This window comes from Hypanus sabinus, chromosome 7 (assembly GCF_030144855.1).
Source record: "Hypanus sabinus isolate sHypSab1 chromosome 7, sHypSab1.hap1, whole genome shotgun sequence".
NCBI lineage: Eukaryota > Metazoa > Chordata > Chondrichthyes > Myliobatiformes > Dasyatidae > Hypanus > Hypanus sabinus.
In genome coordinates, this window is record NC_082712.1 from 116,484,944 (window position 1) to 116,500,944 (window position 16,001).

Below are 16,001 nucleotides of genomic sequence, written 5' to 3' on the forward strand. Positions count from 1 at the left end.
GAATGAACTCATTTCTATTCTACAGTGTGATATGTTGTTCTTGATATGGAGAAATTAGATTTCACTCTATTTTGCTGATACTCATACTACAAAAGAAACCCTGAAGGTGAGCAAGTGTCCTTGATATGTATTCATGTATATTTTGACCCTTGCGGGTTGCTGTCAAGCTTCCCTGTGCATTATATACTGAACATAATGTGAGAGGGCGTTCTGAGTAGATAACTTATGAGCAAAATAAACAGCTGCTGTTTGTTCCTCACCTTTCTGTCTCTCGTGTTTGTTATTCACTGCCGCCCAGTTTGCCAGTACCACAAACATAGCAACTGATGGCGAAGTGACAAATCCTCATGTGATATTTATTGTTTTGATTCCTTCAATAAGCAAAGTCCGTGTGCAACGCTGGGAGCGTAGTGCTGTGTTATGTGGGTGAGTAGAAAGAAGACGCTGCATGCCATGTGAAAACAACTGTAGGAAGCATGGTGAGTGAAGAATCCAAGGGGAGAGAATGGGATTGTTAAATAAAATATATAAGAGAAGGAGAGAGGCATAAAAGACTATTTAACTTTTCTGGAACGTGATTGTGTTTGAAAATGGTGACAATGTTTGGAAATATAGGGCCATATGACTAAACAGAGCAATGGAGTTCATCTTCTGAAAGATTTGAATATTTTGCACTAGAAAATCAAATTTCAGATGATATTCGTATTCAACCTGACTGATGGGTACAAAAACTTTTAATTTATTATGCACCTTTGCAACTTGCTAAGCCTGACGATAAGCCTTATGAGGACATAGTTAATGTCTTAAAGGACCACTATTCACCTAAACCTTTGATTATTGCTAAGAGGTTTAGAATTCATTAAATGAATCCAGAGGAAGTTGAGTCTATTTTTCAGTTTGTGGTGGTGCTGAAGCAATTGTCTGAACACTATGATTTTTTGGGCAGTCGCTGAATGATACATTACATGGTACTCATATGTGTAATGTAGTGAGGCAATTCAGAAATGTTTGCTTATAGGAGACAGACAAACATTACAGAAGGCAACTGAGTTTAGTACACCTACTGAGATGGCAGCTAAAGAAGCACAACTATTAAGCGCACCTTCCCAAGTTCATGAAGTTTCTACTGACTTTAAGAATAAGACACCTAATTGCATCTATGTTGTAGCAAAATAGGAATAGCAAAATAAAATGCTGGAGTGCTGGAATAGGGGATTCAGATTGCCAAAACTATGGCAAACAGGGAAATAATGAATGTTCCTGTAAAAGTAAAAAGACACTGCCAACCAAAAAGATTGGAATAAAGAAAAATAACTGTTGGAAAAACGAAAAGAAACATATGATCAAGATGGAGGATACAGAGGACAGACTGAGTGACTCTCACTCTGTGTTTGAAGAAGCTTTGCATGCTTTATCTGCTTCAGGACAGAAAGACAGCTTTTGGGTAACTCCACTGTTGGTTAGGGCCATATTAAGGATGCAGATGGACATGGGTGCTGCAGTATCTGAGGTGTCAGAAAAAGTTTATAAGGAGAAATTGCAGCATCTCACCCCAGAGGGGGCAAGGTTGACTTTAAAGACTTACACTGGTGAGGTTGTTCCAGTGAGGGGAGTAATATCAGTTACAGCAGAGATTAACAAACTGAGAGAGAAACTTCCACTATATAGTGTTAAAGGGAGTTATCCAGCACTTCTGAACCACTCATGGTTGGAGCAGCTCAAACTCAGCTGGCACAAAATGCACTTGATTGGTGGAAGCACTGGTCTACAAGACGTATTGAAAAAAAATGTAGAAGTATTCAATAGAGAACTAGACAGTATGAAAGGAATCACTGTAAAGCTGGCTGTTAAACTCAACACAATATCCAAATGTCTTAAGACAAGACCTGTTCCATATGCCCTCAAACCCACCACAGAGGCTGAATTAGAAAGACTGGTCCAGACTAAGATATTAGAACCATTGTGTATATGTAAATGGGCAACTCCACTGGTTCCTATCATATAAGGAGATGGGTCAGTAAGGTTTTGCGGAGAGTTCAAGGTAATCATTAACTGGGTTCTTACAACTGAACAATACCCTCTTCTCCTCATTGATAACCTTATTTCAGGATTGGCCAGAGGACAAACATTTAGCAAGACTAACCTGTGTCAAGTATACTTGAAGGTGCATGTAGAGCCAGGGTCACAGGACCTATTGACCACAGTGACTCACAAAGGAATATTCAGGTACTGAAGGCTTCTGTTTGGCATCACCTCAGCTCCCACAACTTTTCAACGAGCAATGGACCAGATCCTGATTGGGTTGACAGGAGTGCAATGCTATTTGGATGACTTACTCATTACTGGGAAATATGTGTATGAGCATCTACAAAACTTGAATTCTCTACTATAGAGACTGAAGGAATATGGGCTTAAGAGTCTGGAAGGATAAATGTGAGTTCTTTCAACCTTTGACTGAATATTTGGGCCAAATGATCAACAACTCAGGGCTTCACAAGGCACCAAAGGTGACGGTAATCATGGAGGCTCCATCACCACAGAATGTATGCAAGATAATTAAGATCTTTCTTAGAACTACTATCATACTATGCAAACTTTGTTCCTAATCGATCTAGCATGCTGAAATCACTTTATTAATTTTTAATAAATCAACACAATGGCAGTGGACAGATTGCTGTGAAGAGGCTTTTACCTGTCATTGTCCATACAGTTGGCTTACGACACATCATTCTATGGTGTGGAGGCAGTTATCTCACATGTCATGCTGTCAGGTGAAGTGTGTCCAATTGTTTTTGCATCAAGGACATTGAGCAGAACAGTAAGTCACTATGTCTTTGGAGTTAAGAAATTCCATCATTCCCTCTTTGGTTGACAATGACCCTTGACATCAATTTTTGGTCCACATGTGAGCATTCCTTCCCTGACTGTTAGTCCAATGCAACACTGGGCTCTGTTACTATATGCATGTCAGTACATATAAAGTACAGGAGGTCAGAGCACAATTTGAATGTTGATGAACTATCCAGACTTCCCTTAGCAGTTACAGCTCTAGAGCAATCCCCAAAAGAGATCTTTTACTTCAAGTAACTTTTATTCAAACTTTTATTCTTTTATCTGCAGCTCTGATAACTGTCATGCAAGTCCAGAAGCACACACGTACTGAGCCTGTGCTATCTAAAGTGGTGGACATGGTAACTTGTGAATGGAAAGGAGAGCCAACCATAGATAGAAACCTTACCAGGATCGATGGAAGGAGCTCATAGTCTAAGCAGAATGCTTACTATGGGGCTATCGTGTTGTCATTCCTCCACCATTAAAAAAGCAAGTGCTTCATGCAGGACACTGGTATAGTACACATGGAAGAAATTGCATGCAGCTACTTCTGGTGGCCAGAACTGGATATAACCACTGAAGAGAAGGCCAAAGCATGCCCACGTTTTCAGTGAGTGAGAAATGCTCCTTTGCATCCATGGGAATGACCTGAGGACCAAGGCAGAGGACTCACATGGATTTTGAAGGACCAGCAGAAAGCCATGTATTCTTGGTCATAGTGGACATACACAAATGGCCCAAGGTTGCCATCATGAAGAGGACTACATCTGAAAAATGCACTGAGGAGCTATGTTCCACCTCTAGCTGTTTTGGGCTTTCTCAACAGCTTGTAAGTGACTATGGCCCACAATTCCTGTCTGAAGAGTTCAAGGCATTTATGGAGCAAATGGTATTCAGCACATCAAGTCAGCAGCATATCACCTAGACACAAATGGCCTTGCTGAATGATTTGTACAAATAATGAAACAAGCCGTCAAGACATCAGTGGTAAGTGGATCCCTCAACCAGCATCTTAGCACGATCTTGCCGACGTACCGCAGCAAACATCGTGCCAGCATCAAAATGGCTGCAGCCACTGCACTGATGAAAAAACAGCTCCACACCCGGCATGACCTGCTTAGACTCCCAAACACAAAACAGATTGAGCTAAATGATCAGAAACCCCAAGCAGAGAGACATGCTAAAGCTAAGTAAAGAAGTTTCACAGCAAAAGTTCCATTTGCCTGGAACTACACTTCTGGAACAAAGTACCTGTGACAGTGGTGGCACAAACTGGTCCTGTGTCATACACAGTGGAAACTAATAACCACAACATCTGGAGAAGGCACTTCTGAGGCCACTGAAAACCAATCCAAATCCAGTTGTAGAAATGGGACAGGATTCTGAGACAACTGCAGAACCTTCATTAAGAATAAATGACACAGCCAGTGCTCCTCCATTGCCTGTGCTTTCTGAGCTGACCCCTCCCGACAATGCAGTACCTAAACAAAATCTACACGTACACTAAGAGATAAAAATACTTCAGTGTCAACCCCTACATCAACTCCTTCACAGGAACAAGCAGTCTCCAGACAAAATTAATCTCTAGTTTAGTGACTAACTATCAGCACATGGAGAATAATAATCACCAGGGTTATGTCTGGGAATAGAGGCAGTCTACCTTCTTTCAAAGTTCAAAGTAAATTTATTACTGATGTATATATATGTAACCCTGAGATTTGTTTTCTTGCAGGCATACTCAGTAAATCCAAGAACCATAACAGAATCAATGAAAGGCCACACCCAACAGGGCAGACTACCAACCAATGTGCTAAAGACAACAAATAGAGCAAATACAAAAGACAAAAATAGTAATAACACATAAATAAGAAATAAATATCAAAAACGAGATGACGAGTCCTAGAAAGTGAGTCCATAGGTTGTTGGAACAGTTCAGTGATGGGCCAAGTGAAGTTGAATGAAGTTATCCCCATTGGTTAAAGAATCTGATGGTTTACGGGTAATAACTGTTCCTGAATCTGGTAGTGTGATTCCTGAGGCTCCTGTACCATCTTCCTGATGACAGCAGTGAGAAGGAAGCATGACCTGGATGGTGGGGGTCCTGGATGATGGATGTTGCTTTCCTGTGACAACACTCCATGTAGATGAGCTCAATGGAGGGGGGGGGGGTGCTTTACCCATGATGGACTGGGCCATATCCACTACTTTTTATAGGATTTTCCATTCAAGGGTATTGGTGTTTCTATACCAGTCTGTGATGCAACTAGTCAATATATTCTTCACAACACATCTTTAGAAGTTTGTCAGAGTATTAGATGCCATGTGAATCTTTGCAAACTTCTAAGGAAGGAGAGGTACTGCCATGCTTTCTTTGTAATTGCATTCACGTACATGCTGGGCCCAGCACAAATAGTCTGAAATGATAATACCAAAGAATTTAAAGTTGCTGACCCTCTCCACTTCTGATCCCCTGATGAACACTGGCTCATGGACCTCTAGTATCCTCAAGTCAATAATCAGCTCATTGGTCTCGCTGACATTGAGTGAGAGGTTGTTGCTGTGGCACCGCTCAGCCAAATTTTCAATCTCCGTCCTATATGCTGATTCACCACCACCTTTGATTCAGCCTACGACAGTAGTGTCATCAGCAAACTTAAAAATGGCACTGGAGCTATGCTCAGCCACACAGTCATAAATGCAAAGCAGGTAGAGCAGAGGGCTAAGAACACAGCCTTGTGGTGCACCTGTGCTGGTGGAGATTGTGGAGAAGTTGTTGCCAATTGGAATTGATTGGGGTCTGCAAGTGAGGAAATTGAGGATCCAATTGCACAAGAAGGTATTGAGGCCAAGAACTTGAAAGATATTAATTTTGAGGGGATGATAGTATTAAATACTGAACTGTAGAGGATAGTTTGGAAAACAAAATGAGGAACCTTTAAAATAAGGTGAGGTGATATGTTAGGTATTCATGGATATTTTGATCCATACAGGTTGCTGTTAAGCTTCCAGTGTGTTACCTACTGACCGTAATGTGAGGGCATTCTGGGCAGATGTCTTACATGGCAAAAAGAAACAGCTGCACGTTTGTTCCTCACATCTTCGTCTCATTTCCGGCCACCCGGCTTCCCAATTCACAAACATCCTCTATGTCCTAACCAACTTTTGCTTCAGTGATGTGTCAAAGAAACAATAATTTGATAATCACCAGGGTCGTTTACGGGGAGCAGAAACTAGTTGTCCCTTTTCTGTTTTCTAAGACTAAATTACGCTTCACCGGCTACGAAATCTTTCGAGCACGACATGAAATTGATTTTGAATTAACCGTACAAATTTCCTTCCTCAGCATTCACTAAATATTATCAGCACGACTCCAGTACTATTAATAGTATTTTGTAAATGTGAGCTTTCATAATCACTGTAAACACGACCGTGACCGAAAACCTGCAGACGCGGGCTTTCAAAAGCCGCTCGAAAGCCACGCCGGTGACGTCATCAAAACAGCCTGCGCCACCAAACCTGAGGGGATCAGGCCCCGCCTCCTCTGCCGGGCTCCGATGACATCAGCAGCGTTCCGTTTCGGAGCCCGAGCGCCCATCTCGCGCTTCCTTCCTCCCGCCCCCCCCCCGCACCATCCCGATTGGTCGGGGCACCTAGCAATCAGAGCGCAAACGGCATCCAAGTTAGGTTGACCCCGGGTCGCTCTTCCCCCCCCCCCCCCACCGTTCACAAAATGGGCAGCCATCTGCGCCGCTGATTAAAGCAGGTTCTTCAGGAAACACACAACAACAACAAAATGCCGAATCATCAGCCAAAACTTCAGTCCCCCCCCACAGACAGAATAAAACACAGATCGCAGCATTTTGATATTCCCGCCAGCCCCCCGTCCCAGTACACCGCAGGCGCTCCCGCTCTCCCACCGGGCCCGTTTAACGTTATTTGCCGCCTCGGCCAGCGGAGCTCCCTTACCTCAAGAAATAATTATTTTTTTTATACAAAACATAAAACGTAGACAATCGGAACTGAAATCTGCGGCACTTTTTTATCCCTCTTTCCCTCGCTCCTCTCATCAAACCAAGCTGCCGGCGCGGTGTGCTTCAGTCGGCTCCAGGTCGTCGCTTCGGACTCCAGCCGCCGCCTTCACCCGTCAGAGGCGAGGGAGAAGTTGTTTGCTGGTGTTCGGCATGTATATTTTTGGGAGGCTCGCTCGTCTCTTCGCCTTGACCACCATGTTGCAGGAAATGACATGTAAAAGTTGAAGCGGAAGAAAGGAGCCGAGACCCCCAGACAACCTCTGATCGGCACCACTTCCACAGTAAAGTTTGGCGGTGCGCTGCTGTCGCCTACAAGCCGCTGTCCTCGGCCACAAACTACACCCCGAGTAAATTACAGCCAGGTTTTTATTTTTGGTGTCTTATAAATACTTAAATTTGCAAATAATGTTTAAATTGGCGTGAATGTACAGAACTTTGAAGGGATTTATTTTGTATTTGTAGGCGTTGCTTTGAAAACGACCAAGAGTGGCCAGGATAAGAACGGGGAGATCTGGTTGACAGCAGAGGCGGATTTTCAGCAACTTCTGAGACGTTTTTAGCGTCCCTTATTAAAACGCCGCTTACACTGGCTGTGACTGACATGGGTGCCAGCATTCGGGAGATTCTCACCCGGTCCCGCACCCTTCGTACTCCAGCTGACTCTACATCTGTTCCAATGTTGACATCCTGAGCATCTCCCGTCGCTGGCACTCTGCACTTTGTCCGCTGGCTGCAACTTGGCGTTTGAACCGTTTCCCGACTCCCCGCGATGGAACGATCTCCGGGCCCCTTTGTTCGAAAGGTCTCACATTCGTCCTCCAGGTTCCCTGTGCTCGATTCATTTTGACCCAAAACACTCCCGTCCTATGCCACACTCCCACATTAAAACCGTTTCTTAATATCGTTCAACGGATCCCAACGCTCTTTCCATCGAGCTTCGTCCACCTTCATAGCTTACGCTTCATCTCCCATGTCTTCAAATGGTCTCCAACGCCTGCTCCTCGCAAACTAACTACTGTATTGCTTCAACACGTACAAAAGCTGGATAAACTCGGCAGGTTGGGCAGCATCCGTTGAAATGAGATGCTGCCCGACCTGCTGAGTTCATCCAGTTTTTGTACGTGTTGATTTGACCACAGCATCTGCAGTGTACTTTGTGTTTACTGTATTGCTTCCTCGTTCATCCCAATTGCATTGCATTTCCTTGCCTCATGTGATTGCGCCCTCTCCCGTGTCAGTATTGAGGTGAATGACGTTATCTACTCTGCTTCAGATGTCTGACGGTTGAAGGGTAATAACTGTCCTTAAACTTGCTGGTGTGGGACCTCAGGCTCCTGTACATCCTTCCCAATGGCAGCAAGCCAGAAGAGAACACGGCCTGGACAGTGGGTTCCTTGATGCTGGATGCTTTCTTGTGGTATTGCTGCTTGTAGATGTGCACAATGGTGGGGAGGGCTTTGCCTATGAAGGACTGGCCTGTATCCACCACTTTCTGTAACCCTTTCCATTCTTGGGCATTGGTACTTTCATACCAGGCTGTTATAATCTGGTGACATCACAAAGAGCCTCCTGTCCTCTCCCTCTCTGGCCCACACTCCATTGTTCATGGTGCCCCTCTCACTGTGCCTCACAAATATATCATGAACTCATTCTCATATCCTTTGTGCTTCTAAGGATCACAGTAAGCTTTCCCCTTCGTGTCACAATTTCCCACTTACTGCCCTTGCACTTCCTAGCCTACTAGGACAGTAAAGTATTCCTACAATGTATTCTCAAGTATGAAAGGAAAGTAGGCAGTTTAATCTTGCATAATTATGGACAAAACTTTTTGTATGCCTTTCAGATTTGCACTGTAGTTAGAAATCACTCCCTCAGTGCTAATCAACAAGCTTCAAAGCCTGGGCTTCTGTACTTCCCTCTGCAACTGGATTCTTGACTTCCTCATCGGAAGACCACAGTCATGTGAGAAATAACATCTGCTCCTCGCTGACAATCAACACAGGCGCAGCTCAAGGTTGTGTGCTTAGCCGACTGCTCTTTACTCTCTACGCCCACGAATGTGTGGCTAGGCACAGTTCAAATGCCATCTATAAATCTGCCAATGACTCAGCTGTTGTTGGTAGAATCTCAGATGGTGACAAAGATGCGAGCAGGGGTGGGTTAGATCACTTGGTTGAGTTCTGTTGCAACAACAACCTTGTACTCAACATCAGTGAGACCAAGAAATTGATTGTGGACTTCAGAAGAATACACACCAGTCCTCGCTGAGGGGTTAGCAGAGAAAAGGGTGGGCAGTTTCAAGTTTCTGGGTGTCAACATCCTTGATGATTTATCCTAGACCAAACATATTGAAGAAGGCACACCAGCAGATATATTCCATTAGGAGACAAAATTCAATCTGTCATCAAAGCCTAGCAAACTGCTACAGATGAAGAAGATTCTGGCTTGTGGCACCACAGACTGTCATGTAAGGGCCAAAACACAGGATGGAAAAAAGCTGCAGAAGGTTGTAAACCCAGCCACCTCCATTATGGGCACTAGCCTCCCCATCATCTAAGACATCTTCAAATGGCAATGCCTCAAAAAGAAGGCGTCTATCACAAAGGACCCCCACCACCCAGGACATACCCTTTTCTCATTACTACCATCAGGGAGGACGTGAAGGAGCCTGAAGTCCAACACTCAGCATTTTAGGAACAACTTCTATCCCTCTGCCATCAGATTTCTGAATAGCCCATGACCATACCTCAATATTTAGCTCTGGTTTTGTATTATTTATTTATTATATTTTTGTAATTTATAAAGCATTGTTATATATGTTGCACTGCACTACTGATGCAAAACAATATTTTGCAACGTGTGTCAGTGACAATAAAGCTGATTCTGTTAATGAATTGGTTAAAGTTACTCGTTGCCAGGATGCTTTAGGATTTCATCTGACAGGGTATATTTTAGCTGACTACGCTGTTCACTTTCTGTTGATGTGCAGGATGTGGAATGCAGGATATACGGGTCATGCCTTTTGAGTTCCTTTTATTGCCACATTGAAAAATAAGATAGCCAATTTTGTCTTGAAGAAATAGGAAGTGCAACAATAGGGCCGGAAGGTAAAGTTGGCATCTGGTGACTTGTAGTTCTGTAAGCCTAGTTCAAAATAAACATTTTCATAATGAATCAGCATTGTTGATAGGTGTGACAAGATCTATTAAAAGCCTTGAGCATTAATTTTTTTAACGTTGTATAGAAACAATCGAAAATGTAATTCAGTATCAGTCTTCACTGCATCTTCAAGTTCAAGCTCAAATTTATTGTCGTTCAACTGCACACATGAATACAGCTAAATGAAGCAATGTTCCTCTGGGACCAAGGTGCAAAACAGTATAATTCACTGGCACTCTCATAAATACTGTGTACTGGGTGGTAGGAGGGTATTCAGGAGTCTCACAGCCTGGGAGAAGCTGTTACCCAGCCTAATAGTCCTTCTTCTTATACTATGGTACGTTCTGCCTGACGCAGGAGGGCTAAGAGATTCTGGGACAGAGGGTGGGTTCTTAGCAATGCTGAGCACTCTGCTACCTTTGATGCCCTATTACCAATTATTTCTATTGGTATTGGTTTATTATTGTCACATGTACTGAGATACAGTGTAAAGTTTTGTTTGTGTACCATTCAGTCAGATCTTTGTCATACAAAACTACATTGAGATAGTAAAAAGAAAATAAAACATTGCAGAATGTAGGGTTGTAGCTACGAAGTAAATGCAGTGCAAGTAAATTTAAATCCAGCCTGCTTGTGCTTGACATAATCTTTTTCCTCACTCTATAGTTCAAGCACAACAATCGGTGGGTGGAGTCAGGAGGAGAAAAATAAAGATGGCTGTGCACGGCTGGAGGAACATAAGCCCTCTTATAACATTGGTTATTACAATAGCAAAAACATTGCAACGGGAAGGTGGACATGGCATTTCATTGACTTATAAATACTGTGCTCCAAACACTGTTTCAATGCACAAGTTTGACCATGGGGACAGACGGGCATCCTCTGTGCCCCATTATATGTCATTACACAATGCCCTTCTGTGAATTCTAAAAATGTCAGTATTTCAAGTTATGCCAGTAAGTGTATTTTCTCAACTAGCTGTACAGATTGCGTTAAAAACATAACCTGAAGCAAAAAGAATGGGCAGAGCACATTCAGCTCTCAGACATTGTCTCTCGTTTGGCCATGTGGAAGGATCTACCTTCATTGTTTGAGCAAGAAATTTATCCTGATTCACAGATCTTAAAACAAATAGTCTTTTGTTCCCAAGGGCAGCTTGTGTGTCCTTATGCAAATACCTGAAGATCAATGGATCACCAATTGTAATCCACAAACAAATAGATGGTAACCTTTGACTCTTGACCATATATGCTTTTTATCCTCCCTCCTGTAAAGTCTCCATTCCATTCACCTTTTTCCTCCATCTCGTTTACTCCACTGATGAGACATTTCATACTGGTGCTTCAAAACCTCACCTTTCTTCCTGAACTGTACCTTCCCCTCTACCAGCGTGTACAGAGTACTATAACATTTCCTTAATTCCTGCACCTCTGCCCTCTCCCCATCTCAATCTGGACAGAATTCCCCTGATCCTTAACCCACGAGCTTCTGCATTCAAGGGATCATCCTTCGTAATTTCTGCCAGCTCCAACAATGTCCCACCACCAGGTACAAATTCCACTCCCATATCCTTTTAGTATTTCAAAAAGATTACTCATTTTGCAATTTCCTGATCCATTCTTCCCTCCCACCTACCACTTCCCATCCATAACAATTTCCCATAGAACTGGAAGAGATGTGACACCTGCCCTTTCTCTCCCATCATCTAGGGACACAGTATACTGCAATTGATATTTAAATTATGGCCCTTCTTCTTTGACACAAATATTCCTTCATAATTAACACAACTCCATCAGTCATATCAACCAGTTTAATCCCACTGACCCAGTTCCACAAACAGGGATAGCAGAAGTATGGAAGTCCACACTGAAAGCATTATGGTTATTGAAAACCAGTAGACGGTGCAGTTTTATTTATTTTTTGCATTCATATAAGCGTCAGTCTTCTACTGAAAAATGATTGGATCTTCATAATTTATTTTTTTCTGACATATTGCATATGGTTCTTCATATTGTATTAGCAAAGAATATCAATTAATCTATGAATAGATAGACCCATTTTTGCACTTTCTTCAACAACTATACCAATTAAGTTTTGTAGTTCTTCCTTCGTATTTGCAATTAACACAGTGTCATCTGCATATCTGAAATTATTAATACTTTCATCGCCAACTTTGATTCCCAAGATGTCTCTTAATTTTTGAAATATTGTTTCACTGTACTTATTAAACAAATCAGGAGAGAAAACACACCCTTGTGTAACGCCTCTCTTGATTTTCGTAAACTGACTCACTTCTCCATCTATTCTTACAGAGGCAATTTGTTCCCAGAACAGATTTTTGATTAGGTGGAGGTCTTTCAAATCTAGATCTAGAGTTTCCTGTAATATTTCAAATAACTTACTGTGCTTCACTTTATCAAATGCTTTTGTGTAGTTGATAAAACAAACAAATCTTTTTGCACTCATAGCTCATTCTGGTAGCTGATTCAGTTTGTATCTTACTTTTAGCTCTTGTCATCAAAATTCTTAGAAGTATCTTAGTAATATGACTCATTAAACTTGTGGTACTATGTAATTCACATTCTATTGCTCCAGGTTTCTTAGGAAGAGTGATAAGTTTTTCAATTCCATAATCTTCAAGGGCGATAATTTGTACTATTACTCAGACAGACATACTTTATTGATCCCGAGAGAAATTGGGTTTTGTTACAGCCGCACCAACCAAGAATAGTGAAGAAATATAGCAATGTAAAACCATAAATAATGAAATAATAAGTTAATCATGCCAAGTGGAAATAAGTCCAGGACCAGCCTATTGGCACAGGGTGTCTGACACTCCGAGGGAGGAGTTGTAAAGTTTGATGGCCACAGGCAGGAATGACTTCCTATGATGTTCAGTGCTACATCTCAGTGGAATGAGTCTCTGGCTGAATGTACTCCCCTACCTAACCAGTACATTATAGAGTGGATGGGAGACATTGTCTAAGATGGCATGCAACTTGGACTGAATCCTCTTTTCAGACACCACCATCAGAGAGTCCAGTTCCACCCCCACATCACTAGCCTTACGAATAAGTTTGTTGATTCTGTTGGTGTCTGCTACCCTCAGCCTGCTGCTCCAGCACACAACAGCAAACATGATAGCACTGGCCACCACAGCCTGGTAGAACATTCTCAGCATCGTCTGGCAGATGTTAAAGGACCTCAGTCTCCTCAGGAAATAGAGACGACTCTGACCCTTCTTGTAGACAGCTTCAGTGTTCTTTGACCAGTCCAGTTTATTGTCCAGTTGTATCCCCAGGTATTTGTAATCCTCCACCATGTCCACACTGACCCCTTGGATGGAAACAGGGGTCACCGGTGCCTTAGCCCTCCTCAGGTCCACCACCAGCTCCTTAGTCTTTTTCACGTTAAGCTGCAGATGATTCTGCTCGCACCATATAGCAAAGTTTCCCACCATCACCCTGTATTCAGCCTCATCTCCCTTGCTGATGCATCCAACTATGGCAGAGTCATCAGAAAACTTCTGAAGATGGCAAGACTCTGCAGTAGTTGAAGTCTGAGGTGTAGATGGTGAAGAGAAAGGGAGACAGGACAGTCCCCTGTGGAGCCCCAGTGCTGCTGACCACTCTGTCTGACACACAGTGTTGCAAGTGCATGTACTGTGGTCTGCCAGTCAGGTAATCAATAATCCATGACACCAGGGAAGCATCCACCTGCATCACTGTCAGCTTCTCACCCAGCAGAGCAGGGCGGATGGTGTTGAACACACTGGAGAAGTCAAAAACCATGACCCTCACAGTGCTCGCCGGCTTGTCCAGGTGGGCGTAGACACGGTTCAGCACTGGAGGCGGTCTAAGTGTGGCCTAACCATAGGCTGGAGCTGCTCTAGAACAAGTCTCTCCAGGGTCTTCATGATGTGGGAGGTCAATGTCACCAGTCTGTAGTCATTGGAGCCACTGGGGCGCGGCGTCTTTGATACAGGAACGAGGCAGGACGTCTTCCACAGCACAGGAACCCTCTGGAGACTCAGGCTCAGGTTGAAGACATGGTGAAGTACTCCACATAGCTGGGGGGCACAGGCTTTGAACACCCTGGGGCTGACACCATCCAGGCCTGCAGCCTTGCTTGGGTGGAGATGTTTCAGCTGTCTTCTCACCTGTTCAGCTGTGAAGCCCACCGTGGTGGTTTCAGGTGGGGGAGGGTGTAGTCACGAGAGCAGGGTGGGGGGGCTGTGAGGAGGGGTAGGAGGGGAGAGTGGAGTATGTGTTGATTGGGGGCTGACAACAGATGAATCATGTGGGGGGTAGGCAGGGGCCACAGTGTCAAATCTGTTGAAGAACAGGTTAAGTTCGTTGGCCCTGTCCACACTGCCTTTGGCTCTTCTATTGCTGGTTTGCCAGAACCCAGTGATGGTCCTCATCCCACTCCAGACCTCTCTCATGTTGTTCTGCTGGAGTTTCCACTCAAGCTTCCTCCTATACCTGTCTTTAGCCTCCCTGATCTTGGCTTTCAAGTCCCTCTGTATTGTCCTCAGCTCCTCCCTATTTCCATCTCTAAACGCCCTCTTTTTAGCGTTCAGGATGTCCTTAATGTCCTTTGTTACCCATGGCTTGTTATTTGAATAACAAAGGACAGTTCTTGCAGGAACATTGCAGTCCACACAGAAGTTGATGTAACCAGTGATGCACTCTGTGAGCCCATCAATGTCCTCTCCATGTGGCTCACAGAGGGCCTGCCAGTCTGTCGCCTCAAAACAACCCTGGAGTGCCTCATAAGCCTCCCCTGACCATTTCCTCACTGACCTCCAGATTGCAGGTTTACTCTTCACCAGAGGCACGTAGCAGGGTTTGAGATGCAGCAGTTTGTGATCTGACCTTCCCAGTGGGGGGAGGGGAGAAGAGTTGTAGGCATCCTTAATGTTAGCATACATCAAGGCCAAGGTCCTCTCCCCTCTGTACAGCTCACGAACTGCATGAAGTTGGGCAATGTCTTAGCTATGGTACCATGGTTGAAGTCACCCAAGATGGTAATGAGGACTCTCGAGTGCTGGGTTTGTAGTCCGGCTATGACGGTGTGAATGGTGTTACACACTGACGTTGGGTTGGCTTGAGGGAGGGATGTACACAACAACCACAATTGCATGTGAAATCCCTTGGCAAATAGTATGACCGGGACCTGCTGCCTTTCCTTTCTTCATTTATTGCATTATGAACTTCAGATTCTAAAATACTTCAACGTTCTTAATTTCTAGTTTTTCGCCTTGGTCGTCTTCAAACAATTCCTGAATATACTCAGTCCGTCTGTTCATAATCTCATCTTTTTCCACAATAATGGTACCATCCTTTGCTTTCAAACATCCACCTGAAGAACAGAGGAGATTAATACCAGTGATATTCTTAATTTGTTGATGTAACCTTTTTGGATCAGTAATAGGGGTTCTTTCTAGTTGCTCACATTCCTGGTTTAACCATTCTTCTTAAGCTTTTTGACATAAGCTTTTAACTTTTTTACCTAAGGACTTATATTCTATAGGATTTGCTTTCTTCAGTCTCCTTTCTTCCATTAGATTTTTGATTTCCTTTGTCATCCATTTCTTCTTTGTGTTTTTTTTTCTTTTTTCTACTTGACATGTTACTGGGTTGTGGTCTGTTACAGTCTGCACCTGGATATGTTTTGCACTGAGCCACTGAGTTGCTAAATCTTTGGTTTATAGTAATAAAGTCAATTTGATTTCTGGTGTTATCACCCGGATTTTTCCACATCCACAAGCGCCCTGGATGGTTTTTAAAGTAGGTATTCGTAATGACCTGATTATTCATCTTGCACCATTCTACCCATTTCTCACCTCTTTCATTTCTTTCCCCTAGTCCAAATTTTCCTATGGTATTTCCACCAGCACCTTGTCCTACTTTAGGATTTATATCTCTCACGACAATAACAATATCTTGAGATTTGCATCCATTCTTTGCTTGTTCA

At 43.3% G+C, this 16,001-nt stretch overlaps 2 protein-coding genes across 7 annotated transcripts in view; one reads left to right on the forward strand and one right to left on the reverse strand.

Annotated features, from left to right (window-relative positions):
* Nucleotides 1-7,073, reverse strand: part of LOC132397121 (uncharacterized) — a 98,974-nt gene extending 91,901 nt beyond the window's left edge. The window contains exon 1 of the mRNA XM_059975446.1: nt 6,799-7,073. The gene's annotated coding sequence lies outside the window, so the exon portion shown is untranslated. The remainder of the gene's footprint in view (nt 1-6,798) is intronic.
* A 6-nt stretch (nt 7,074-7,079) lies between these two features.
* znf408 (zinc finger protein 408) overlaps nt 7,080-16,001 on the forward strand; it is a 49,082-nt gene continuing 40,160 nt past the window's right edge. For 3 of the 6 annotated variants that reach the window (XM_059975449.1, XM_059975452.1, XM_059975448.1), the window contains exons 1-2: nt 7,080-7,225; nt 7,326-7,685. The gene's annotated coding sequence lies outside the window, so the exon portion shown is untranslated. Of the gene's footprint in view, nt 7,226-7,325; nt 9,971-16,001 lie in introns of all 6 variants that reach the window. The other 3 variants (XM_059975451.1, XM_059975453.1, XM_059975447.1) reach the window with 2 other exon arrangements.